Below are 27,617 nucleotides of genomic sequence, written 5' to 3' on the forward strand. Positions count from 1 at the left end.
ATAAAGATAATCCACTTAAATGACCAAAAAAAAGTGAGTTCTTTCTGGTCATGGCATGGAATTAGTCTTCTTCACCTTCTGTGTTTGGCTCCCAGTTTCCAGTACGATGAGGAAAACCACCTCCTTCTATCACTCGGCCCCCAACTTGAGTGGGGAGATGAAGCTGCGTCCTCAGGGAGCCGCAGTCTGAGGGAGCCCCAGTCTGAGGGGATACACAGCCCCATCCTCAGGGGGTCCCAGTCTGAGGCGAGATGCAGCCTTCCTCAGGGAGACCCGATCTGAGGGGAGATGCAGCCCTGTCCTCAGGGAATCTCAGTCTGAGGGAAGACACAGCCCCGTCCTTAGGGGGCCTCAGTCTGAGGGGAGACACATAGCTTTGCCCTGAGGGAGTTCCCAAGCCCAGCTTCTCTGGGTCAGGTAAAATTAGTGGAGGGAATTCCTCTGTGTTCTGAAGCATCCACTTCCTCTCTGGGCCTGGCTCCCCTTCCCATCGCAGGAAAGCTCCTACGTTCCCAGCCTATTCTGTGTGTCAACACTTGTTTCCCCGGAGTGCTTGTCCTTGGTCCCTGGAAGGGGTTTTTGTGTCCTTCCTTCCCTTCAGCCTCTTCTGAAGCCTGGGAATGCATGTCCTGAGGGGCTGGGGGAGGCCTGTGCTGGCTTCCTCCAGGACACACGCTCTACACCTGCCACTCTGAGGGCTGAGCTAGGCTGGGCTGAGGGTGGGCCAGTGTGCCAGGTGGTGTGGAGCTCTGGGGGACTGCCCTGCCCTTTGCCCATGCAGCGTGTGGGCAGTGAGAATGCGGGAGAGCCCAGGGACTTCTCCCAGCTCAGGGATCACATCCAGTGGGACTATCTGGAGACAGGCGGGAGGGTGAGTGTGAGGCCTTCAATCCTTCTTGGAGTTCACAAAGTCATTGACCTGGGAAGGGAAGGGCATGCCAGAGGGGGGCGGGCAGGCTGGGCACACTTGCTGTGTTTTCTTCTGAGCAGAGGGTGCTGCCTTCAGCCAAGATGGAGGGCCGAGCCCTAGCTCCAGCCAGGCCCCTCAGCACCCTTGAGGGGCAGCTAGTGGCCTGCAAGTACCACCACCTCCCAGGGAAGGGCTGTACCTGCCACTCCCCCAACTTGCATTCCCCTTTCTTCCTCCACTGGCAGAGGAGGGGTCCTAGGGGTCTAGACCAGGCCCGAGAGGCTGGAGTAATGTATGCGGATGGAATGATGGAATCTGGTTGGGAGACAGGTGGCAATGAAATGAACCCCTTTTTGGATACTCCCCTCTGATCTCACCCACCCGTCAGTCTTCTTGTCTCCATTCTTGACCTCCTTCCAACCTGGCTGCGAAGGTGACAGGGAGACCCCAGCTGCCTGCAGGGTCTGAGCAAGGACCAGATGGAGACAGCAGCCATGCTAGACAGAGTGCAGACTAGAATCTGTGATTCCTAGCACCTGAGAGTTAGAGAGGGAGGGATCTTGGGTCATCCAGTCCAATGCCCTCATTGGCCAAGTGGGGTAACTGAGACCCATAGAGGTTTTTCCAAAACATACTGTAGAAACCACAGGAGAAGGCCCAATGATGGGACCTAGAAAGCAATTTGCTGGGGTGATGTGGGAAAATGCCAAGGTCAGAGTGAGTGAGGTGGCAAAGGAGACAGATATCCAGTGGGGTGGAGGAGGGGCTGGGGTGTTTGCCCAGAGTAGCAGGCCTACAGGAAAAGAAAACGAAGCATTTAGGATTCTTGCAAGATAAGACCTCAGGCAACCCCAAGGGTCAGTGGTCAGCTGGTCAGCTCCTTAGGAATGTGGGCCAGTCAGCAGCACCTTTGACTCGGCACACTTGCTCTATAGCCCAGAGTGATCTTGCAAAAGACATTCCCCCACAGAGGTCTTAGTCTCTCCATCTGTAAAGGAAAGCCAGCACCCAGCCTTCTCAAAGGACCTCCCGTCTCCACATTTCTACATCACAGACTGGATGACACAATAGATTTGAGATACTTTTCTCTGTTTGGCATTTCTCGCTCTCCCTGTGCCTCAATTTCCACATCTGTAAACTAGGGATAAAAATGATATCTATTTCTTAAGGTGGTTGTAAAGATTAAATGAGTGAAGACATGTAAAGCATTTAGTACAGTGCTCAGCCCACAGAAAGCTTTTTGTTTTGTTTTGTTTTAGAGACAGTGTCTCGCTCTGTTGCCCAGGCTGGAGTACAGTGGTGGGATCATAGCTCACTGCAGCTTTGCTTTGTTGCCCAGGCTGGAGTACAGTGGTATGATCACAGCTCACTGCAGCTTTGCTTTGTTGCCCAGGCTGGAGTACAGTGGTGTGATCATAGCTCACTGCAGCTTTGCTTTGTTGCCCAGGCTGGAGTACAGTGGTGTGATCACAGCTCACTGCAGCTTTGCTTTGTTGCCCAGGCTGGAGTACAGTGGTGTGATCATAGCTCACTGCAGCTTTGCTTTGTCGCCCAGACTGGAGTACAGTGGTGCGATCATAGCTCACTGCAGCTTCGATCTCCTGGGCTCAAGCGATCTTCCTGCCTTAGACTCCTGGGTAGCTGGGACTACAGGTACACACCACCACACCCAGTTAATTTTCAAAATTTTTAGCAGAGGTGAAGTCTTGCTATGTTGCCCAGCCTGGTCTTGAACTCCTGGCCTCAAGTGATCTTCTGGTCTCAGCTTCCCAAAGTGCTGGGATTACAGGTGTGAGCCACTGTGCCTGCCCCAGAAAGCCGTTAATAAATGTTAGTTATTATTATTTTTGGTAATTAAGAGGGCAGTTGATTGCTACACAGTTGTTGATGGCTCTTTTTTAATGAATGAAATGAGACAAGGGCCTCCTTGGGGCATTTTAAGGACAGCCTGGCTCTAGGGAGGTCCACATCCTATTCCAGATGCCACCCACACCCAGGCTGGAGAGCCCAGAGAACAGTGAGACCTAGGCCTGGAAGCACCTAGAACCCTACTGCAGGAGCAGCAAGGCCACCCTGGTGTCCCCAGCCCAGTGTCTCTGGGCCTGGGTTTTGGTCTTGGGCCTCAGAGGCAGCATCAGCAGCCCATACCCCACCTCCATCCAGCTGGAGGCACCCTACCATGAGGGTGGCTAGAGATAGGGGAACAGCGAGAGGCATCCTGTGGAGGGTTTTCAAGAGGCTGTCCTGCTGAGGGTCAATATTTGCTTAGCTCTTGGACTGGCGCAGTCTATCACTGCCTCTGGCCCCTTACATTCCGGCCATCGCACCCCTATCTCAGGAACGTGCTCCCATCAACTCGGGAGACCACGCCCGACATCGGCAGTGGTCTGCCTTGGTCAGCCACTGCTCCCAGCCCCGTTCCCAGGCAGGAAACCAGAGGCCCCAAGAGGGAAGAGGGTGTGTACTCAGGCAGGTGCCTGGGAGATGCAGGCCAAGCCTGGGAGCTGGGCACTGCCCTATCCGCCACCCCATCATGAAGCCCCTGCCTCCTTGCCAGCTGCAGCCAATGGGGCAGGGGGCAGGACCTCACCAGCTTCCCTCCTAGAATCCTTCTTAAATTAGATAATTATTTCAGCAAACATTTCCTAGGCACCTACTGTATTTCCAAGAGAATTCAAAAAAAAAAAAAAGACTCTTCACGGGCTTTCTAGAAACTTGTAATCAAATAGATTTATTTCAGCCATGAATAATGTCTAGGACCTCACTTAAAGGAAAAGAATCCTGAGGGGACCCCAGTGTTATCTTAATATCAGATTCACTTAGATCTCTGCAAACACGCAAACAAGATACAAAACACTTTTCATGTTCAGCTTACATACAACTCAAAAAGGAGGATCAGTTTGCCGTTTAATTACAAAGAAAACAACAAACTGATTTCAAATGGAAGGCACACGCTTTAGTGTGATGTCTCTTGTTGAAACCAAATCATCACTTGCAGTGTGAACAGTGTGCAGGCTTGTTTTTCTTTGAAGGGGGACCTAAGAGTAATTTGCTTTCACCGGACCCAATGCTCTATTTACATATTAAGTCCCGGCCCTGCACTTTTCTCATTGGCCAGGACCACAGGCCCTAATGAACTCATTGGGGAGTATGCTTAAAGTCATTTCCTGAGGTTAGCTTGCAACTGAGAAAACCCTAGCCAATGAAGGTGGAGGCCTCGGGACGGCATTAATTCCAGAGAGGGTCAGGCTATGCCTTCCCCTTGGCCCTGACAGTGTCTAGAGCTCTTGACTCATCCATTACCTCATTTGCACCCCATTCAAATCCGGAGAAGTGGGCAGGGCAAGTTCCTTCCGGGGTTCTTGAGTCTTTTACTCTGCCTCTGTGAGGGAAGGTGTAATTTTTTAAATTTCTGCTTTTACAAGAAGAAAATAATATATATTTTTATGTCTCCCTTTTCTCTATAGAAGGTAGTGTACTTTGCTCATGGCTCGGTAACTCTCTTGAGTTAATTCCACGTCTTTGGAGGATGTTCACTAATGGTACAAAAAGAATATCCTGATTTTTTTTTTTTACAGCTGCATAATATTCCATTGTATGGCTGATCTGTCATGTATTAAACCAGGCTTTCTTTGAGTTAGGTCATTTCCATCTTTAGCTTTTACAAAGAATGCTGCAGTCAATAATCTTGTACACGCGTCATTTCGCACGTACTAGGTATATCTATAGCATCGATTCCCAGACCCGGGATTGTTCCTCTTGCCAAATTGTTCTCCACCGAGATTGTAACAATTAAACTTTCACCAACAATGCATGAGGGTGATTATTTCCCCACAGCCTGGCCCACAAAGTATGCTATCAATTTGTTTTTGGATTTTTGCCAATCTGATAGGTGAAACGTTGTATCTTAATGTAGTTCTAATTTGGACATGCTTTTATGTAGACAGCATCTGGTTGGGATGTGGGGAATGCAGTGTTGTACTGGGGAGCAAAGGACTTTCTAAGGCCAAGCTGTTGAGGAAGGATCTATGCACCTGACCTCATTTGACTTAACCAGTGGACAACTGGCCAGAGAGAGACTGGAACCACCCAAGTCATCTCCAAATTTAAAGGTACCTGGAAAAGTCACTCGGCTTCTCCTTGCCTGTGGATGGGTGGGGTGGGGTCTGCACATCAGCTTAGGGTGACCTGTCAGGACGTTGCCCGGTCCCTGGGGTCTCATGTCAGTGGGGAGGTTTTCCCTGAGACCTAACTTCCTCCACTAAAGATCATTCCATTCTTCCAGGTTGGCACCCTATGGATTGGAAGAATCACAAGATGGGAAATGCCAGTGAATGAATAGGTGCTTACGTCCCTTTTGGTCTCACTGGAATCACAATTTCCATGGTGTCCCTCAGAGACCACAGACCCCGTTGGGAAGAAAAGAAGGTTAATTTAACATGATTTATTCTATGTAAACCCATTCTTGCTCCATGCAATCCCCAGTCTCTTTCCTGACACTCGTTCCTCTAAGGATGGGCCAGAGGCCACCTGACCCTAAACCCCCAGCCTGGCATTGCTGAGGCCAGGGAGGCTTCGTGTAGGATCCTCTCCCCTGGGAACCTGCCTGTGTGTTTAAATGCTGGGTCTCCTTCTTTGCAAATTGTCAGTCTTTACAATTTGTTACAGGCATGGTAATATACAAGTGTGTGTGTGTGTGTGTGTGTGTGTGTGTGTATTGAGGAATCTGACATTTAGGGTCAGCTTCCAGCCTGAGGTCAACAGTGCTCCAGACCCAGCTTGGGACCACAGAGCAGCTTAGTTTGAGGCTCAAGGTCAGCATCCCAGAAACTCTGGCCTGAAGACATGGCAAAAAAGCAGCTTCTCAGACTCAAGAACATAAAACATCAGAGCTGAAGAAGTCTTAGTCAGTATCCAACTCTTTCATTGCACAGTTGGGGAAACTGGGTTGCAGGTAAAGTGAAGGACTCACCTGAGGTCTCCCAACGAGCAGATGGCAGAGCCAGGCTGGGCAGGTGGTATCAGACTCCCAGGCCTGCCCTTGCTGGGTTCTCTGCCAGCAGGCCTCTTCCAAGGGGTGGGGTCTTGGTCTGCAGCCCCAAAACAAGCCCGCATGCCTCTCTAAGTGTGGATGCCCAGGATGGGTGTTGCTGCAGCTGCTGCCCCCACAGCCTGGATGGCTGCCGGCTCAGGCAGGACCCCCAGAGGCCATGGTGGACGAGGGGATACACAGGGCCCCCTCTCAGCGTGTCCAGATTTGTCTCCCGCCTGCTTTTAATTGCATGTAATAATCAGCAGAGGAACCGAGTCAATCCTTGGCTCCTTTCTTCTGATTCCCTTTTCCAGACATGGGGAGAAGGGGCAGGTGGAGGCATCCGCCTTCCCAGAAGTCAGCCTAATCTCTTTGCCCGTCTTGAGAAAGATAATGAGGATTGCTCTGAAGGGCGGGGACAGGGGCTTGCTTCTTTGGCAGGGCACAGAATTTCTGAGAAGCCCTTCCCCCAAGATGCCAAGCCCCAAGTCCAACTGCCAGGGCTCAGGGAAAGAGGAACCTGGGGAACTAGGCATGGAAAAGGGAAAACCCTTGGGGCGGGGATATGATGTGTCACTCAGTGCTTCCTCATTGCCCTCCAGATAGGCAGGCTTCGTTCCAGCCTCCCCACCTTTGCTTATGCTGTTCATTCTGCTGGGAACTCCATCTGCATTCCTGTCTGCCTGCTCCAACCCTGCCTGTCCTGAATGCCCCAGCTCAATCCAACTCCTCAAGAAGCTTCTGTGGCTGTTCCATCCTAGTGAGCTTTCTCCTCCCGTGACCCTCAATGGCTGGGATAGAAGTTGCTCAATAGATTCTCATTAATTAGAATTTATTGATCACCTGTTACATGTCAGTGTCTTGGGCTGGTTTCCTCTGAAATAAGGACTTGAGCATTAATAGTTTATTTGGAAGGTTTCCATAAAACACCAGTAAAGGAGTAGAGAAGTGAGGCAGGAAAGGGAAAGAAGCCAATAAAATAAATGCCTGCTACTGAGTAGGTGACTGCTGTATGCAACTGGGGACCTTTGGGTAGCTCATCTCAAAGTTACCCACCCAGCGGGCAAGGGGACTAGGGTATTAGCCACAAAATCATGTAGCCATTGGTTGAGAGATCCTAGGGAAGTGGGTTTCAATTTCCTGGCACTTCTGACCTGCCCCGTATGGGAACCCAAATGGGCTCAAAGTGTCAGAATGGTGGGTGCTGAGTGGATATGGGTGGATATATCCATGTCTGCATATGCTGATAGCTGAGGATACAAAGATGAATAAAGCAATCCCCTGCCTTTCAGGAGTTCTACAATCAAGTCAGGGAGGCAGAGGGTTAAACACATTGTTCCAGGGCAGCACAGTACATTCCAGAATAGAGGTACAGTACATCCTCACTTAACATCATCAATAGGTCCTTGGGAATTGCAACTTTAAGTGAAATTACGTATAATAAAATGAATTTTTTTCTCACTTAAAAACAACGTTGAATGAAATGACATTATTTGAGGACCCGCTGTCTGTCATTTTGTTTAAAGTCAGTGCTGTCTTCATAGTGGGCTGTGGGAGTTTAGGGGTGGGACATTTGACCAGCCTGGAATTCAGGGAAGAAATCCTGGAGTAGAGTGGAGTTCTGAAGGCAAATCATTGCCACTGTGAAAAATGGCAGCAGGACATTCTACTTAGAGGGAACAGCATGGGCAAAGTCACCATGTGGGGTAGGGGGGGTGCTCTGAGCCTGCTGTCAGCTGACATGGCCAGCTCTGCTACCATCTCCATCCCAGCATAAGGGTCAGCTCAAGTTCAAAATAATTTTGAGATAGCAACTAATCTTAACTGTTAACCAGGGAGGACTGGCTGATGTTGAATTTGCAAACACAGGAAGATTTGCTCATTTACTGAGCTTAGTTAGAAATGTGTCACCCGCACTCTTTAAGTAAATCAACAGTCTCCAGACTGTATCCATATTTGGGAAGGCATTGGAACCTCACTTTTATTCTTTCTTTTGTCCTTTATAATGTACATGATTTATTAGTATGGTAGCACATTATTATATATCTTATATACATGTGGAGGCATATGTCACAGATTTTCTGTGGATAGAGGTATACAATCAAAAGAATTGGGAGCCTACTGAAGTGGGTGATGGCTGAGGTATGCTTGGGGATATGCCTCAGAAAGAAGGTTCTAAACTCAGCTCCCCTACCCCATCCCTACTGGCTAGAGGTTTAGGTTGGGCTTTCTCTCTAGTGGCGTCCCTGCTTGCTTGTTGTGCCATGTGAACGTAGGCCATTTGAGGGCCAGGTTTGGGCTGCAGCTGTGGAATAGGCTTCTTTCTCCCTCCTCAGGCCCACTGACCCACCCAGGGGCTTGAGTCTTCTTTGGTAGAGGCGGCCTCCGTTTGGAGCTGTTTCCACGGTTATGAGGCAGGAGCCACCACTTGCTCTCTCTGTCCCTTGCCTCTGACTCTGATGGGTCTGCTCTGGGCTCCCTCCTGTCTGGTCTGAGGTCTCCAGGCCTGGTGCAGGCCCTGCGCTCACACTTTCTGGCTGACTCACAGCTTCTCCAGTCACAGTCCAGCCCCTGCCACTCACTCCTGGCCTGGCCCCACGGTCAGAACTACTGTCAGTCACTAATTATCTTAGTCATCTTTCCATCCATGCTTGTTGAGCTAATGGAGAAGACAAACAGAAATCTCAGCAAATGTGGAAAATTCCTGCTGACAAGGCAAGGGGCCCTGGCCCAGGTTTGGCGAGATTAGACCTTCCCCAGTGAGGCTGCAGGGACAGCCCCCCAGTTTTGAACAGTTTAATTGGGAAGTGGTGGGCAGCCTTCCTGGTCAGCGCTGTGCCCCCTGGTTGGCAGTCCATCTTATCAAACACAGAGCAGGGCTTAACTCAGGGTGGGAGCGCTGGGGAACAGGGGCCACAGAGCCAGGTCTTGGTGGTATCATTATTCAGGCAGCCCCAGAGCCGTCTCTCCAGTTGGGATTCTTGGTTCTGGGGTCCTCCCACCCCAACCAAGGATGCCCAGCTGGCCAAGTCAGCTGAACGGGAGGGTGAGGCCTGGGCTGCATTCTCTCTCACACCTGAGGCCTGTTAATAATTACCCCTGGGGAGGGCAAGGCCCCAGCAGACATCACTAATGAGCCTGCTAAGTGACAGCTGGGCCCTTTCCCCCTCACCTGCTCAGGAAAACAAGATCCAACCAAGGAATTATTTAACCCTTTTTGGGCTGGGCGCTCCCTGAGGACAGGGTTGTGCCTTCCCCTCAGACTGGGGCTCCCTGAGTCTCTGGAGCCTTCTCCGTTGTCAGCACAAGACTTCTTCTATTCCTGTTGTCAGTGCTTGCATTTCTGCTCTAATGGAAGGCTGCTCTGTTGAGTGTCAGCTCTAAGCAGCGCTGTCCACTAGAACATTCTGTGATGGTGGAAATGTTCTCGAGCTGCACTGTGGAAAACAGTAGCCACTAGCCACACGTGGGTACCGAGCACTTAAACTATGCATCTGATTTACTGTAGTTTTAAAACCTAATTTTAGTTAATTTAGATTATTTATGAATGAGACAGGATCTCACTCTGTGGCCCAGGCTGGAGTGCAGTGGTGCAGTCTCAGCTCCCTGCAGCCTCGACCTTCCAGGCCTAAGCCATTCCCCCACCTCAGCCTCCCGAGTAGCTGGAACTATAGGCACACGCCACTACGCCTGGCTAATTTAAGAAAATTTTTTTGTAGAGGCAGGGTTTCACAACATTGTTCAGGCTGATAATTTAGATTTAAATGGCCACATGTGGCTAGTGGTTCCTATACTCCATGGCGAGGTCTATAATGTTTCACAAGGGAGGCCTTGAACCGGTGGTGAACAGATTTATGCAAAAAACCCTCTAAACTGCAATCTCATTGGTGGGTCAGAGCCCATTTTCTCACCCTTGCAGGCTTGAAGGGGCCCAAGGTTATTTTCCTTGGAGATGGCTCCTGGAAGGCTGGGTGGGTTTCCTCACTACATCCCCACAAAAGCCCCCAGGTGGCTGAGGGGCCCAGAGGAACAGGGATCTGGCCAGAAAGCACCTGTTCTTAACAAGGGTCCCCAGGAGCCAGGCAGCCCTCCCTCCACAGGGCACAGGGCTGTCGCTGCCTGAATGAGGGAGATTTATGGAAAATCCCCTCACACAACAGGCGGATTTTCCAAGCCTCATTGGTTGTTCTGGTCTGAGCCTTCATTAAGGGGAATGGGGGACAATGGAGGAGGTAGGGGTGAGGCCCTGGGTCCATTCAGCTCTCTATCCTTTGGCACTGGGAACTCCATCAAGGCCCCCCCAACCCTTTCCTGGCTTGAGGAAAGGTCACACTCTCTCCCCTTTCAATAATAATAAAAGGCCCCAAATATCCAGCAAAGTCAGACTTGGCCTTTGAGGAATATCTTTCTTGCATTTTAAAAGATTTCCAGAAGAGATATTCTTTGGTTTTGCTTTACAATCCTCTATGCCTTGTAATGCATGGTCTTGGAGGTTCCTCCCTACAGCTAACCTAATTTTATTACGCTTTAGGCCTGCCTCAGTAGGACTTCTCCTTTAAAGCTACGGCAACATTTCAAAGTAGCAAGATCAATTGTGTGACCTCCCAATAAAAATCCTTGATTGGAAGGAGAAACCATTGGCTACTAGAGCTGGAGGGACCCTAGAGATTTGCAGTCTGTTCCTCACTGTGCATTCAGAGAGTGCACCTCCCAAGCAGGTCGTGCCACACTTAGAGCCAGAATTCATGCTCCAGGTGGTACCCACCTGTATACCAGCTGCCTCTGCTGCAGCACAGTCACATAGAGATCCAGAGACCCAGTGAGACAACCCTTCCAGAGGAAAGAGCATTGCTTGACCCAGGGGAATGGATTTCTAAGAGTGAATATTAGGTCTCATCCCAAAGGCTTTTTGTCTTAAAGCCCCTTCCAGAAAGTACTCAGTATGTAGTAAGGAGATCAGTGGGAGTGTCTTAGAGGTGAGACCGAGAGTGGCCCTTTGAGGGTGGTGAGGGAACAGAAGGGTGAGGCATTCCCAGGGTTGCAAAGACTCAGGAGGGCTATGGCAGGGGCCTGGGGCGCTTCCCCTGTGTTGGGGATGTGAGGCTGGGCATTGCTCACTGAGTCGAGTCGATGAGTACAGCCAGTTCCCTATAATGGTGGGTGTCCAGGTCCTGGGAGGTGACTCGCCTTGTCGAGGGAAACTGGTGGGAGCGGGAGGTGTTTATGGTTTTCCCTCTCCTGGGGGCAGCTGGAGTGAGCCAAGTTTACAGTTGCCCAGAACTCTATAAACACACTTGGCGAGCGTGTGTGCGTATGTGAGTGCCTGTGCGGGTGAGTGTCCCCTGACATCTGACTGTCACCCCCGCTGGGCGGCCCTGACCTTCCTAACCTTGTGAGAAAGGAGAGAAGATGCTGAGCTGAGTGACTCTTTGCTCTCTTGGGCCTGGTGACACCTACCAAAGGGGTCCGTAAGCCTGGGCTATGTGGGACCCTGGGGGCCCTGTAGGCTTCCTTGGGAGGAAGGCCTTGGGGGGATCCTGGAGAGTCGGTGTGGGGAGAAGGAAGGGCAGTCCAGGCCTGGGGAACTGCAGGAGCAAGGAGGCGCGTGTGTGTGTGTGTGTGTGTGTATGTGTGTGTGTGAAAGAGAGAGATCGGAGCAGGAAAGGGCGAGCCTTACAAGAAAGAGAAACTTTGGGGAAGCCTTTAGATCTGACCTGATAGTTCATAGAGACATATTGAAACCCCATCTGGCACACAGGTCCCACGTGCTCATTATCATTAGTAATTATGACACGACACAGAGGTATTCCCTGGTTTGGTGACTGGGTAGCCTCAGCCCTCCATATTCTGGACAGTGCTGAACATGGCTGGCATTAGGGACAGCTTGTGGTCTCAATTAGGGGTCAGCAGTGGCGAGGGTTAGGCGTCAAGTGGTAGCCAGGGTAAAGCAAGCTTGTAGTCAAGATAAAGGGTCAGCTGTGATTATGACTGGCCGTCGGTAAGTGGTCGGGGCTAGAGGTCAGATACTGACAAGGAACAGTTTTCTATGTAAGATGCTAACTGCTCTGGAAGCAGCTCACCTTATCTCGGAGGCATAATGAAGAGGCAGGAGCATTTGTTTGAGAACTAAAAAGACTTGGGTGTTAGCCCTTGTTCTACTCACTTATTCGCTGGGTGAGTTGCTTCACTTTTTTGAACGTCAGTCTTCCCTCTGCGGGAAAGTAACAATGCATGCCCTCCTGCCTTACAGTGTGTGAGGTATTTGTTTCTGGGTATCCTATTATTAAGTGTGATTAAATAATCATTAATAGCAACACAGCCTTTCCAATCTCACACTGCCAGGCCTGTAGGTAAACCCTCAGTGTTGGCTGAGGGTAGGGTCGGGGAGTGGTTAAATAATGGTCCACAGACTCGGCCACTCATTGGAATTACCTGGACATTTACAGGAGCATACTGATGCCTGATTTACTCCAACCCTCCTGCATTCTGAATTAATTGGTATGGGGTGACCAGGGCATCAGATGTTTTTTTAGACAAGGTCTCAGTCTGTCCCCCAGGCTGGAGTGCAGTGGCACGATCACGGCTCACTACAGGCTTGACCTCTTGGGTTCAATTCTCCCACCTCAGCCTCCCAAGTAGCACCAAGGACTATAGGTGCGCGCCACTATACCCGGCTAATTTTTAAATTTTTAATAGAGATAAGGTCTCACTCTATTGCCTAGGCTGGTTTTAAACTCCTGAGCTCAAGCAGTCTTCCTGTCTTGGCCTCCCAAAGTGCTGGGATTACAGGTGTGAGCCACTGCGCCCAGCCATGCATCAGAATTTTTGAAAGTTCCCCAGGTGATTCTAATGGGCAGCCAAGTTTGAAAACCATTGGGTAAAAGCCAGTACAAATGAACTAAAGAGAATGAGTCTTTAAGCAGCAACCTGAGCTGTAGATAAACCAACCAGCTGAATCCATGCCCCATTTCTCTGGGGAGCTGAGATGGGACAGCAGCAAGAGGCTTGGGGAGAACTTTCTCACTTAACCCTCTCCATTACCTCTGTGTCTTCATCTGTCAAATGGGGTTATCTTTATACTTACCTCACAGAGGTTGTAATTTATAATAATCAGCCCCAGCCAGCCAAGAGATGTTGACTGAATATTGGGGACTGGAGTGGAGAAAGCAAGGTCCCTGGAACTTCCCTTCAATGCTGCCTTACCCGAACTTTTTGAGGATAGTCTGAAGCCTGGGGATGGACAACATGACCTTGATGAACCTGGAATCTCCTGGCCCTGAAGAGGATCTTTGGCATATATGTCCCCTGTTTCAAACAACGTCCCCCTCAAATGCACTCCCATTCATTTCATCACGTCTTTCATTTTTTTGTTCGTTTCAGAAAATACCATCCCCATACTAACCTGTAGAACAGGTGGGGGATGGGGAGATGGAGTTCCACCACCTCTGGCTCATTCCAGGGTTGGGATGGGATGTTATGGAGCCCCTGAAAGCTTCAGCTGAGGGTTGGGGGCAGCTCCTGGCCAGGTTTCCGGTGTCTTGGTCCTCCGGGGAAAATGAAGTTTTCTTTTGTGGTCTGTGTGTCTTTAAGACTTGAAGGCTGTGGGGACCTGACTGGGGAAAATTCCAACCAGTGGGTTCCTTTGAAATGGAAGTGACATCTAGTGGTCTGAAAAAGAACTGCCAAGTTGACCCCCCAGCCCCAGGCTGCCCCTGGGGTCCCTTCCCTGGCCCCAGGTCACTTTCCTGCTGGGCCACAACGCTGCTTGAGGGCAGTCTAAGTCCTGACAGTGGGCTCTTCGTGGCAGGGTGACGCTCTTGGCCCTGCCCAGGCTGGAACCCAGGCTGAGTACCTGCACTCAGGTCCAGACACAGAGAGGCCAGGCCCAGGGCAGCCAGAAGAGGCCCAAATATGCCAGGGCTGCAACATAGCGTCCCCAGGTGAGGTGGAATCCTTGGGTCTCGTGTCCCTTGATTCTGAGGAGCCCTGTCCTGAGTCTCCACAGAAGTCAGAGTGCTGTGCAGGCCTCAGTGCTGAATCATCCTGTGGCCAGGCTGCTGTTATGCAATGATCCCGCCGTGGGTCCACTGGTGTCAGCGGCTGGCCTTCAGCCTCCCCCTTCAGGGAGGCAAGGGGCTTTGGGCGGTACATGTGCCCAGACTTGGGATGTGTGAAATGACGGCCTGCACAAACACTTGGCCTTGGAACCAAAAGGGAGGGTGGGAGGAGGGGACAGTGCCCAATCGCTTGTTCTCTAAGTTTCCTGACTTGAGGAGCCCCAGTCTGAGGGGGAGACATAGCCCTGCCCTCAGGGAACCCCAGTCCGAAGTTCCCCAGCCCTCACAGAGATCCCTGATGACGGTGGGAGCAGGAAGGAATAACACACGAGTGGAACAGATCTGATGACCCCTGCAAAGCACCAGAAAAGCCAGAGCAGATGATTTTAGGACAGCAGGGCCCCAGGGGCTGTGCTGGGAACGGGGCAAGCGACTGGCACTGGGATTGAGTAGCTGCTAGTGCTCAGGGGAGGCAATGCCTTTAATGATGCAGGGGACCTGCCCCCTGTCCTCCATGTGTGTATACCTGGGTTTTTCCCCAGCACCTGGCTCACAGGATGAGAGGCCTCAGTCCATCTCAGACACTGAGCCCCATGGCACCAGGGCCTGAGCAGGTAATAAAAGAGACTCAGCAGGGCTGGGAGGGCTTGCTGGCATTGTTTGGACACTTGGCATGCCTCTCTTTCTTTCCTCTCTGCTGCGGTCCTCACCGGCAGCTGGGTGGAGAGAGAACCCACTTGGGAGGCAAGAGCCCTGTGGGCCACCTCAGCCCTGTCTCTGCCCTACCCCACCCCTGAGCAAGGCACAGCTGCCTCTGGCCTTACTTATGGTCCTGGAAGCTTCCTTGGGCCCCTTCTCTAAGACCCTTGGCTCAGGCACATCCTTCTGGGTTGGGAAGTGTCTATTCCAGAAGGTGGGTGAGTTTGAAGATAGACTTCATGAAAATGCTATGCAATTGTCTTGCTTCTGAGAGACTTGAACAGCTAGCAGCTTAACAATCTCCCAGAATTTCTGAAGCAGAAAATACTTGTTTAACATTGTCTTATTTTTAAATAATTAATTTTAGTTCAGGAGTGGAGGCTCACACCTGTAATCCCAGCACTTTGGGAGGCCGAAGCAGGCAGATTGCTTGAGGTCACGAGTTTGAGACCAGCCTGGCCAACATGGTGAAACCCCATCTCTACTAAAAATACAAAAATTGTCCGGGAATGGTGGCAGGCGCCTGTAATCCCAGCTACTGGGGAGGCTGAGGCATGAGAATAGCTTGAACCTGGGAGGCGGAGGTTGCTGTGAGCCGAGATCGCACCACTGCACTCCAGCCTGGGCGACAGAGTGAGACCCTATTTCCAAAAAATAAATAAATGAAATAAATAAGAGATATTATATAGACACAGTGAAAAATGCAAGCGCAATAAGAATTAGGGAATCTAGGTGAAGGACATCAGCAGTTCTTATTTTTGCAACTTTTCTGTATGCTTAAAAAAATAAAAAAGTAAGATAAATAAAAAGTGAAAAACAAATTCAGACAGAAGTGTAAGCCTCTCTTCTAACCTTTCTTCTAGCCACTTACTCAGTCCTTCTCTTGGAGGCCCCTGAGTTACCAGTTTCCTGTGTGTCCTTCTAAAGGTAGTCTAAAACATATATATTTATAAACTGTTTTCCTCCCACACGAATGATGACTTTTCTCCACACTGTTCTGCAACTTTTGTCTCTCACTTAACAATAATCTGGAGACCATTTGATGTGAGCGCACAGACAGCTGCCTCATTCTTTTTCTTCACTCCAGTTTATTCCACCAAACAGATGTTTCAAATGTTTATTTAGAAGAGATTGTATAATAAGGTGGTTAAGAGCAAAGTCTTTGGAGGCAGAATGCTCTCGTTCAAGCCAGTTGTTTAATGTTGAGCCAGTTACTCAATGTCTGAGTGACTCAGTTTCCTCATTTGTGATCCAAAGATAACAGCATTATCCAAAGATAATCTCGAAGCATTTTGTGGAGATTCAATAAGATGAAGCTTGTAAATGGCTTAGGACGGTGCCTGGTGTGCAGTAAGCACTCAATAAATGTTCGCTGCTCCTCCTGAGGTTATTTTGCCAGACCCTTTTTGAGAGAGCTGGGCTGTTTCCAGGCTTTTATTATTATAAACAATGCTGCAAACAAATAGCCTTCCCCACACGTCATTTGCTCCTTGTGGGAGTGTATCAACAGGAAAAATTCCAGGGAGTAGAACTGCTGGGTCAAAGGCCGTGCGCATTTTTAATTTTGAAAGATATCATCAGGTTGTCCCCCCAAGGGGTGGTCCCAGTCACTGGGCCACCAGCTGAGTTTGAGCCTGTTTCCTCAGCCTCACCAACAGAGTGTGTGTTTCATTTGAACATAGCATTTCTCAAATTTATTTGGGCAGAGAAGTCTGTTATGGAGTTTCTTGGGGGATCATTTGGCCTTCAAGCCCCTCTCCCCTACACCTGCCTGAGTCTGTCAAGGAGTTTGTTGGGAGAAGCCAGCCCACCATGTGGTCTAGACTGGTCTACAGCCAGCAAAATCTCCTGAAAGTCTCTGCTAAGGTCAGCTGCATATTCCTTCAATATGTTGATTCAGGCAGGGCGCAGTGGCTCATGCTTGTAATCCCAGCACTTTGGGAGGCCGAGGCAGGTGGATCACCTGAAGTCTGGAGTTCGAGACCACCCTGGCTAACATGGAGAAACCCTGTCTCTACTAAAAATACAAAAATTAGCCAGGCATGGTGGCGCATGCCTGTAATTGCAGCTACTCGGGAGGTGGAGGCAGGAGAATCGCTTGAACCTGGGAGGTGGAGGTTGCAGTGAGCCGAGATTGCGCCATTGTACTCCAGCCTGGGCAACAAGAGTGAAGCTCCATCCCCATCCCACCCCCGACAAAAAAAAAAAAAAAAGATACAACAATATGTTGATTCAATATTACGGTGCTCACAAGTTTATACGTTGTTGGTGGCAGTCTCTTCTGGGGCCTGTTAGCATATTAAAACTGTTGGTTAAATCTGATAATGCTTTAGGTTGTGCTTGTTTTTCACCATTTCATTCCTGAGCCAAGGGTTTGCAATTTCTAATCACATTTTTAACATTTTCTCACTCCTACAAAGGCACACAGACAATGCCAGTACTCAATTCGCTGTAATCATGGAAAGCCTGACTGCTCTACCTGGAATTAGACTTCCTGCTATGGATAACCTGTAAACCAACCTCCCTGCCTTCCCTTCGTGGAAAATTGAAGTTGATTATTTAAAAAAAAAAAAAAAAAAGTAGACTCTGTATTAAGAGGCCCTGTCATCTGAAAATGGAAACCTCACCAACACAAAATATATCAAAAGGATGAGTATTCTTTTTACAAAAAGAGTTCCTACTGAGTTAATTTTAGTGGATTTTTAGTAAAGCCTTTTAGACAACTATAACAAGGCAGAGAGGACTGTTTGAAGGCGGCAGCTTTGAGCAGGAGAGCAGGCCTGATGTGTCTCACCAATTCTTAACTTCTGTTCACCCGCAGCTTGCTCACCCCTGATCTCATGCAGGACCGGGCTGGAATGATCCTTTGTGATTCATTCTGATTTAGGGTGGCTGCCAAACTTTCTAGGACTTTTGCGGGCTCCGTGGGCTATCCTGCATCAAAGCCTCCAATGCCTCTTTCCTCTCCTCTGACCTTGTAGATCTGACAAATGCCAAGGACTTTGCCTACGCTGGATGTGTAGCCGAAGACTGTCCCAGGCTGCTCAGAGGGGCGGAAGCAAATTTGCTGCATCTCCAGAAGCCCCTCAGAGGTCAGGTTTAAGGTGAGGGTGTCCTTGAGGTCAAATAGGTTTCTTTTCTTCTCTCTTTTTTGAGACAGGGTCTCACTCTGTTGCCCAGGCTGGAGTACAGTGGCATGATCATGGCTCACTGCAGCCTCAACCTCCTGGGCTCAAACAACCCTCCCCACCTCAGCCTCCCAAAAACCGGGACTACAGGGATGTGCGGCCACACCTAGCTAATTAAAATTTTTTTTTTTTTTTTGAGACAGGGTCTCCCTATGTTGCTTAGGCTGGTCTTGGACGCCTGAGCTCAAGTGATCCTCCTGCCTTGGCCTCCCAAAATACTGGGATTATAGGCCTCCCAAAACACTGTGCCCGGCCAGGTTTCTTTCTTCCCCCAATTGTTTAATAAACATTTTTTTTTCCTCTAATTAAGAAACATACTCAGAAAACTGCACAAATCATAAATACATAGTGCAGTGATCTTTTACCTGCAACACATCATCTAGATCAAGAAATATAGCTTTGCCAGCTTCCTGTAATCCTTGCCTGGTGTCCCCTCCCAGTTGTCACTCCCATCAAAGGCAGGCATTCTTCTGCCTTCTATCCCTGACAGTTAGTGTGGCCTGACTTTGGAACGTTGTATAAATGGAATCGCACTGGATGACCTTGATTGCTTCTGGTTTCTCTGGCTCACCATTTTGAAATTCACCCATGTCATGTGTGCGGTTCATTTATTCTCATTGTGGTATAGTGTCCCGTTGTATGACTATGCAATTCTTAATCCATTCTACTGATAATCTTTGGGTTGTTCCTTGCTTAGGGCTATGATGGATAATGCTGCTGTAACATTCTTAGGTTTGCCTTGTGGTGTGCAAGTGTACACGTTTCTACTAAATACCTAGGAGTGAAATTACTGTATCATAGAGTAGACACTGCGAGTTTTCCAAAGTGGTTGTAGCAGCAGCATATGACAGTCCCAGTTTCTTTACTTCCTCACCAACACCATTGTCAGTGGTTTCACTTTAATATCCTGGTGGCCAAAATTACCTTTCTAAACCATAGATCCTTTGATCTCTTTCCTGCTGTGAGCTTCCTAAAATTTCCCCAACATTTTAGCATGAAAACTTTTACAGAAAAGTTGAAAAAATTGTACAGTGATCACCCATATCATCGCCAAACCTATAATATAATCACATCATCCACATCTTGTTCTAATCACTTTTTCACATGTCTGGCTAGCTAGCCTTCCATCAGCCATCTTCTTTTTTTCATTGTCAGTGCCTCTTTATGAAGGTAAAATTGACATACCAGAACATATCCTCATTTGAGGCATACATTTCATGATTTAAGTACATTTATACAGTTGTGCAACCATCAGCATAAACTAGTTTTAGAACACTTCTGTTACCCTAAGCACGTTCTCCTCATACCATTTGTAGTCAATCCGTACCACGGCTACCAGTCTCAGGCAGCTACTAATCTATCTGCCTTTTTTCTACGTAATTTTGTCTTTTCCAGAAAGTCTTTATAAATAGAAGTATACAATGTATAGTCTCCTCTGTTTGGCTTCTTTCATTAGAATGGTGCTTTTTAGATTCATCTATGTTGTGGCATGTTATCAGTAGGTTGTTTCTCTTTATTGATGGTGTCACCATGTTGGCCAGGCTGATCTCGAACTCCTGACCTCTGGTGATCCTCCTGCCTCGGCCTCCCAAAGTGCTGAGATTACAGCCATGAGCCACTGTGCCTGGACTCAATAGGGGTTTGACAGGATCATAGTCTGGCATAGGAGAGGTTGCCCATTTATGGAGTGGTCTATTGTATGGGAAGAAGGAAAGATAGAAAGAAAGAGACAGAGAGGTAGAGACAGAGAGAGGAAGAGACAGAGAGATAGAGACAGAGATGAACTTGTTGCCTCCACATTCTCTGTCTCCAAGTCAGCAATGGGCCTCCTTCCCTTTGGGAAACTTCTTGACTGCCCGGCTCTCAGGTGCCCGTGATACACCTTGCCAATTAGATTCCTCCTGTGCTGACCATTCTCTGCTCTGGGTTTGTATCTGTTTCAGGGTGACTGTCTCATTTAATCCTATAATGTTCATAAAGAGCTCAGCACGATGTCTGGCACATGGTTTAGGACTTGGGAACTGGTGGTCTTCAGTATTCATCTCCCCAGCAGCTTGCTGGGCTCTCTGAGGGCAAGAATTGTGGCTTCTATGTCCCTTCAGTGTGGCTCCAACTCCTGGGAAAGCCCCAGGCACCTGGGGAGGGGGCAGGGAGGACAGTGGATGGGGTAGTGGGTCGGGGCCCTTACACAGTCAATGTCCCAGCACCCCAAACTCTGGCCGTCTAGTTAGGTCTCTATTAGGGAAATGGCCCTGGTCTGGGTCTGGGGGGTCACTGGACCTTGGTGCCAAACCACAGCTAGGAATGCCAGCATCACTAGCAAGTTCAGCATGGGCCTGGGGAACAAGGCTGCTGGGACCCCCTGCCAGTGAGGAGGCCTGAGCAGCAGCCAGGCACGTTGCCCCCTCCCCACCTCCTTCTCAGCCTTATAATTCCCAAGATTCCTGTTGTTTTTCCAGACCCCAGACCTCCCTGTCTGTGCACTTCCAGGAGTGCTGAGCGTGGGGGCTCCCAGGCCCACACCGATGATGCCCTCCTTCTTTTCCTTTCCAGGCTAAAATGACTTCCTCAGACCTGGATGTGTCCACATGGCTTCGCTGTTCCTGCATGCTATGGTCGAGGGTTTCTGTTCTCTAATGCAGTGGTTCTCAAACTTGAGTGATGTATGCTCAAGTGCAGAAATCAGAGTTTTTGATCCAGCAGGTGTGGGGTGGGGCCTGAGAACCTGCATGTCTAACATGTTCCCAGGCCATGTTCATGCTGCTGGGCCGGAACCACCCTTTCAGATCTGTCCTCCCGGGGCTCAGCCTGTGTCTTCTCTCCTACATGATGGGGAGCACAGAAGGCAGGGGACATCTTCTTCCTTCTCTGCACAAGCCCTAAAAAACACTTAGATCGTAGTGACCTTGATGGTGACAGTAGGAAGTCCATATTTGAGTTGCCTTTGGCCAAAGGGCATGGCAAGACTTACATAGGGAAGAGCAGATACAATGTCCTGTCTTCAGCACATCATAAAAATAAAAACAGATGAAAGCTGGAGAGGATGTCAGAGTACAGTCATGCATCACCTAACGACAGGGACACATCCTGAGAAACGCATTGTTGAGCAATTTCGTCATGTGAAACATCATAGAGTACACTTACACAAACCTAGATGGTCTAGCCTGCTATACACCTAGGCTATGAACTCATACAGCGTGTTACTCTACTGAATACTGAAGGCAATTGTAACACAGTGGTAAGTATTTGTATGTCTGACATACAAAACATATGTAAATATAGAAAAGGTACAGTAAAAATATGGTATGAATGATAAAAAATAGTACACCTATAGAGGGCACTTACCATGAATGGAGCTTGCAGGACTGAAAGTTGCTTTGGGTGCGTCAGTGAGTGAGTGAGTGAGTGTGTATGTAGGTCTGGGACGTTGCTGTGCGCTACTGTAGACCCTATAAACACTGTGCATTTAGGCTACACTACATTTATTTTAAACATTTCTTTTTTCAGTAATAAATTAACCATAGCTTAATATAGCTTTTTTACCCTATAAACTTAAAAAATCTTAAAAACTTTTTGACTCTTTTGTAAACACAGCTTAAAACACAAACGCATGGTACAGCTGTACAAAAATATTTTCTTTTTTACGTCCTTATTCTATAAGCTGTTTTCTGTTTTTAAATTTAAAAATTTTTTTTGTGAAAAATGAAGACACACACACATACGGTAGCCTAGGCCTATTTGAGGTCAGGATCATTAACATCCACTGCCTTCCACCTCCACATCTTCTGCACTGGAAGGTCTTCAGGGGCAGTAACAGGCATGGAGCTGTCATCTCCTATGATGACAATGCCTTCTTCCGGATACCTTCTGACGGGCCTGCCTGAGGCTGTTTTACAGTTAACATAAAAGTGTAAGGAGTATACTCTAAAATAACAATAAAAAGTATAGTAAATACATAAACCAGTATCATAGTGGTTTACGATCATTATCAAGTATTATGTACTGTACATCATTGTATATGCTGTACTTTTATGTGGCTGGTAATGCAGTAGGTTTGTTTATACCAGCATCACCACAAACATGTGAGTAATGCATTGCACTACAATGTCACTAGGCGCTAGGAATTTTTCAGCTCCATTATCATCTTACGGGACCACCCTTGTATGTGCAGTTTATCGGTGGCTGAAACATCGTTATGCGGTACATGACTGTATAAAACTAAATAGGTAGTTTCATGAGAGAAATAATCAGAAGTTATTACGCTGTTTTAACTGAGCATCAGTAATAATGTTAATTTTGATTTTGGAAGTAACCCATGTAAAAAGAACTCTGCAAATTACATAGGTCAGACAAGATAGTAAATGTAGCTTTTCTGGCAGTGTTCTAGAATGTTTATTCAGATTCAGCTCAATCTTGTGGTCAAGCTGGGTCTGACAAAAGGTCCTTAAGAGTTCTTGAACACACTCTACCCTCAAACCTATCCTATGAGGTAGACATTGTCATTCTCATTTTACGGATGAAGAAACAGGCTTAGCAGTTGTATGGTGGATCCTGGATTCCAACAATCTTTTTACTCCAACTCAGACTTTGGAACCTGAAGTGAGGTGTTTTTGTTTTTGTTTTTTTTTACACAACACCACAGATGAATGCTAATTAAGATTCTCCTGAACAATTTCTAGCCAAATCGCAGACACGTGAGGCTGGATGAAGGCTAGGGCAAGCTCTTCTCTTGCTTGGGGTGTGAACTCCATTGATTTTAGCTGGCCCTGCAAGGAAAGGTCCAACATATGTTCCATCAGAAATGACAGATTTGGAAACAGAGTCCTATACAGACTTATCTGAGCTTTAGACAGGCAAGATTGATCAGGGTAGTGGATCTACTGTGATCACTTTTAATTGTTCCTCAGCATCTGGCAAAGTGTGTGTTTAAACAAGCCAGGTATGCTGCTTGCTGCTTGCTCTGAGAGATTAGGGATAGTGCTGCATCCAGTTGGGCCACCCTCAGCCCACCCTGGGCCAGATGGGTATTAAGTAAGGGAAGCATCTGCATCATTTGAGTGTTTGCAGATGCCATATGAATAGACCCTATTGGAAACCAACCGAGCCATAGACGGTGCACCATGGCCTCCTGGAACTGTCACTGGGTCCCAGATTTGTGGTCTGGGTTTCATTCCAGCGAAAGTTTATTGCTCCATAAAGAATTTAGGCAGGAAGTGAGATAGATCGTGGATTAGATAGTGACCTTTTGAGTTGGAATGGATGAGTGCTGCCCATGGTAGGGATGAGAATGAAGAAGGAGGAGGAAGGTGGGGGCGGATGGGGTTTTGATGATTAGAGGTGACAGATAGAGGATGGTGACAGCAGTGGTTGGAGGGATGGTGGTACAGGAGATGGACGTTGTAGGAAGCTGGTTATTAGGATGATGGGCTGAGTAGCTCAGGGAACCAGCTGGAAAGTCCAAAGCCAGGGATGGGAATTTGATCATGGTCGGGGGTGGCTAGGGAGGTGAGAGTGTTGCTTGGGGGAGGCATTGCTTTCTGATCACCCGCTCCTGCTTCCAAAGGTGCCTGTTGAGGGTATTTACCAAACTTGCCCCAACAGCCCAGCTGGGAGGTCCTTCCTGGCTGAGATTTAGCAAACCTGTTTCCCTAGGAGGCCTCTCTTACCACAACAGACAGATGGGTGCTGATGTCAGCAACAGTGCAAAGCTGTAAGTCAGCACTAATGGGGGTGGCACCTGAGGGCCAATGAGAGAGAGAGCTCTGCCCAGCTTGGCCTCCTCTGAGACCCACCCCAATGGGAAGACAAGGTAAGAAGCCCATCCTGGGCTTCCTGGCCAGGTTCCTGGAATAGGTGGCAGGTTCATGGTGGGTGACTGGGGCTCAAATTTGGCATCTCTGGGACATGGGAATTGGAAGGGCTTGTCATGGGCCATCTGGTTTAAGCCTAGGCAGAGAAAAGAAAGGCATTAGGATTCCCATTACCTAGATGAAGAAACTGAGGCCTTGGGAGGGGGAGAGTTGTACCTAAGGTTAGCTGGAGAGGCAGCAGCAGAATCAGGCTCAGAACTTCTGTAAGAGCACCTCCATTTGTGTACAGGGTTGGGAGTATGGGGCAGTGAGCTCACAAGGACAGGAATCAGCAGACCCAGGCAGCTTGTTTCCTCTTCTGCAAAATGGGAGTGCCAAAAAGTTGCTCCTAGGGTGTGGAGAGTATTAGACGAGATGGGCATAAATAAAGCACCCTACGAACATTAATTTTCTTTTCCCCACAGATCATTTGTCCTGGGTGGGAGTCTTCAGTGCACCTCAGTGTGTGTTTGTGTGTGCATGAGTGAGTATGCTGTGTGTGTGAAAGCATGCACAAGTCCCTCCGTGTGTGTATGTGTGTGTGAGTGTGTATGTGAGTGTGTGATTTGCAAATCCTGACCAGGCAGCCATTGTGAGGGGAAGTGGCCGTGTTTACTGATCTTGGGAGGTATTAGAGGTTGGAGCCTCTAGGATTGGCTTGGCATGGGCTGAGGTGGCAGGATTGGAGTTGGAGGTGCTCTGGATCCTGCAGGCTGCTGCAAACCCTGAAAGCTGCTGCTCTGGACACCAACAGGGCAGGGCAGGGTCAGGCAGCTCCTGTTAGGGGCTTAGGCAAAGTCATCAAGTGACTCAGGAGCAGGTCTTTAGGAGGTCCCCCTGGGCATTTGTTGGGCAGCCCAGCCAGGGGGGTCTGAGCAGAGATGAGGGAATGGGCTGGAGGGCACCAGGGAGAGGAGAAGGAGAAGGGCTCCTCTCTCTGCCTCTTCAGGGCAAAGAATTCTGCTTTCTTTGTAGCTGGAGGTGACCTCATCTTCCTCCCCTTGCTCTGGGAAGAGGCCTGAATATAAGTCAGGTCATTTGTGCTAATTGTTGACATTTTTGAGACGTGCCTTCCCTGGGAGTTCGGGGGCCTAGTACACAAATCTATGCACATTATGTGACATCAACAGAAAAATTGGAACCTCAGGGAATTGCTGGAGCAGAGAGGTTCTCCTTCAGAACCACTTCTAAGCTGCCTATAATTCCCCCCATTAAATTCACAGAGACAAACTGTGTTGGATCCTGGAAGGTGAAGGCTGAGGCCAGATCACAATGGCCTTTCAGTCCACGGTCTCACATTACAGATGAGGAAAGTGAGGCCCAGAGGGGAGGTGTGACTTGCTTGAGATTATACGGTCAGTGGCCACGCTAGGGTCAGACCTGGCCCAGGATCATCCAGATTCATTCTTTGACTTAATATGCACAACACACACACACATGCACACACAGACACACACACACACAGCCTATCCTTCACACAGTACCTACAGCTTTATTTTGCTTCACAGCAGTACCTGACCTTGTATGTTTACATTTCCTTCTCCTTCTGCTGAACAGAATAAAGCTCCATGGGGGTGAGAAGTGTGCTTGTTTTTTCACATTGTATTCACTATCATATTGTCAGCATCTAAAACACAGAATGGTGGGATTCATTCATTCATTTGCTGGTCACCTCTCTGATGTGCCCTCTCCGTTCCAGACCCTGGTGATGCAGAAAGGTGTCAGACCTGGGCCCTGGCCCCTGGCCCCTGGCCCCTGGCTCAGGTGGCTTCAGGCCCTTTCTTCTGGGCCCCCATTGCCTGGGGGTGGGAGGGATCCCCTCACCCAGGTCCCACTGGCGCTGACTCTGGAAGCTCACCCCAGGGGAGGAGAAGCTAGGGATGAGAATTAAGAGTCCTCTCCAAGGAACTCCCAGAACAGAATCAGGAAAGCCCCCACGGCACTGAGGAGAGTGGCGGTATGAACACAGTAGCTTGTGACCAGGGAGGTGGCAGTGGGGAGGAAGGTAGAAGCTCATTTGGGTGGCAGGATGTGGGGACTTGGAGGGGAATCCTGGGAGGAAAGGGTGAATGGGTACTGTGGAGGCTCTGGGCACTGGGTGTCTAGGGCAGGCTGTGCAGATGGGGCTGAGAGAGAAAGAACACTGGCGTTTATTGACATTTGGGGTAGGCTGCAGAGTGGGGGCTGGTGTAGAGAGGCAAAAGGCCAGACTCCAGTCCCTGCACTTCATATGGGCAGAGTGGCGAGGCATTACATAAGCCTCAAAAAGAGCTTTGGTGGAAGGCTTAATTTTCTCGTCTGTAAAGTGGGGATGATAACATGAACCTGGGCATGGGGGCCTGGTGTCAGGAGGGAGGTGAGTCTCATATGAAGTAATCTTTCTGAACGCCCTCAGCCCACTGCTGGACCCCCAAACATGAGCCGGCCTGTCTTCCCAGCCCTTTCTCTCTTTTCCCAGGGCACATTCTCTGAGAAGTGGGGCCCTGTGGCTGCTGCCCTGTGGAGGGGCCAGTCCCCATCCTCTCTGCTCCCCAGCCCCTGTATGTTCATTTGCCCAAGAGGTCACCCAGTTTCCTCTGTCCTAGTTGACCAGAACCCTCTGGACTCTGTGGGTGCTACGGGTTTTCTGGCCGGGACCCAGGCCTCCGCCTCACTGGGGGCTATGAGCAAGAGAGCAGCAGACCAGATTTTGCAAGCCTGAAATAGTTTATGGCCAGGCTGAGGCTGGGAGGAAGGAGGGCATGGCCCCAGGAATGCGGGAGGAATGCCTGGGAGGCCCGTTCCGTCCCCCACCCATCCTCAGCTCCCCAGGGGAAAGGAGTACAGGCCTCAGGATTACCGGGCACTGGGCTGAGAGAGGGAAACGGTCTGGGCCCTGAGCATTCCTGGGGCTGGGGTGGTCGCAGGGCCAGTGAACGGGTGTGTATGTGGGCTAAGTCTTCTGCCAGACATGAGTATCATCTCCTCCAAGGAGGCCACCTGGATTAGACTTCTCTGTCTACTCCATTCAGTCTTTCCTACTTACTTGCCTGTAGCACCAAGGATACATATCTTCATTGCTGTGTGCTTGAGAGCAATGGGGGTTGTTTTTCCACTTGATGCAGGGCCTCTCTGTCTCCACTGTCAAACTGGGAGCTCCCTGAGGTCAGGGTTTGTGTTTTCCTTTCAGATTGAGAATTCCTTAAGGATTGAGGCTATGAATCTCCCATAGAGTAGAAGCCCACAAATGCTTCTCATGGCCAGAATGAGGTGGAACTGAAACGACAAGATGCAGTCTTCACCCCCATTCCTATAGACCCAAGATGGGATCTCCTTCAATCATGGCTGGAAAGTGGGATAGCATTCGGAGGGCCAGTTGAGTCCTGTGGACCAGACAGCGGCCTATGAACAGCCTTGGCCCTCCCGTTTCCATCCATGTGAACACCTGTGGCCCCTATTTGGAGGCCAGAGGAAGGCAGGCCCCCGTTACCCATCTGGACAGTCCACGTGGCCCTGCTGGTATCATACCTTGGACTTGCCGCCTCTGCATGTGGCCTGGGGTCTATTCCAGGAAGGGGTGGGCAGCAGAGGGTTGAGAGTGGACAGGCCGCAGTGCACCAGGCTGTTAATGATACCTGCATTTTCCTGGGCCCTATGGCCAGGCCTTCACCTTCCCTTTCATGTTTGGCTCTGTCTCAGTGAGCCAGTAGGTGAGGTGGGGGCTAGGCGGTAGCCCCAAGGTAGAGGCAGCCAGGCAGGCACAGAAGGAGGCAGAGGACTGGCACCTGGCCAAAGTCACAAGGTTCTAGCACCCTCGATTTCCATCAATGCCCCAGCTCTATTATGGAAGACACAAGTTGCCAAAACTCTGGCAACTCTGGCAGGTCACACCCTGTCCTTTTG

General features: G+C 49.3%; 1 long non-coding RNA gene across 1 annotated transcript; it reads right to left on the minus strand.

Moving 5' to 3' along the window:
• Nucleotides 1-19,896: 19,896 nt before the first annotated feature.
• On the minus strand, nucleotides 19,897-27,506 carry LOC112133716 (uncharacterized). Its single transcript, XR_002915319.3, has 4 exons — nucleotides 27,350-27,506; nucleotides 25,255-25,362; nucleotides 23,913-24,084; nucleotides 19,897-20,973 (listed from the first exon to the last, which is right to left on the minus strand). It is a non-coding gene; the product is annotated as an uncharacterized LOC112133716 (long non-coding RNA).
• Nucleotides 27,507-27,617: the final 111 nt, after the last annotated feature.

The sequence above is a fragment of the Pongo abelii genome, chromosome 5, assembly GCF_028885655.2.
Source record: "Pongo abelii isolate AG06213 chromosome 5, NHGRI_mPonAbe1-v2.0_pri, whole genome shotgun sequence".
Lineage (NCBI taxonomy): Eukaryota > Metazoa > Chordata > Mammalia > Primates > Hominidae > Pongo > Pongo abelii.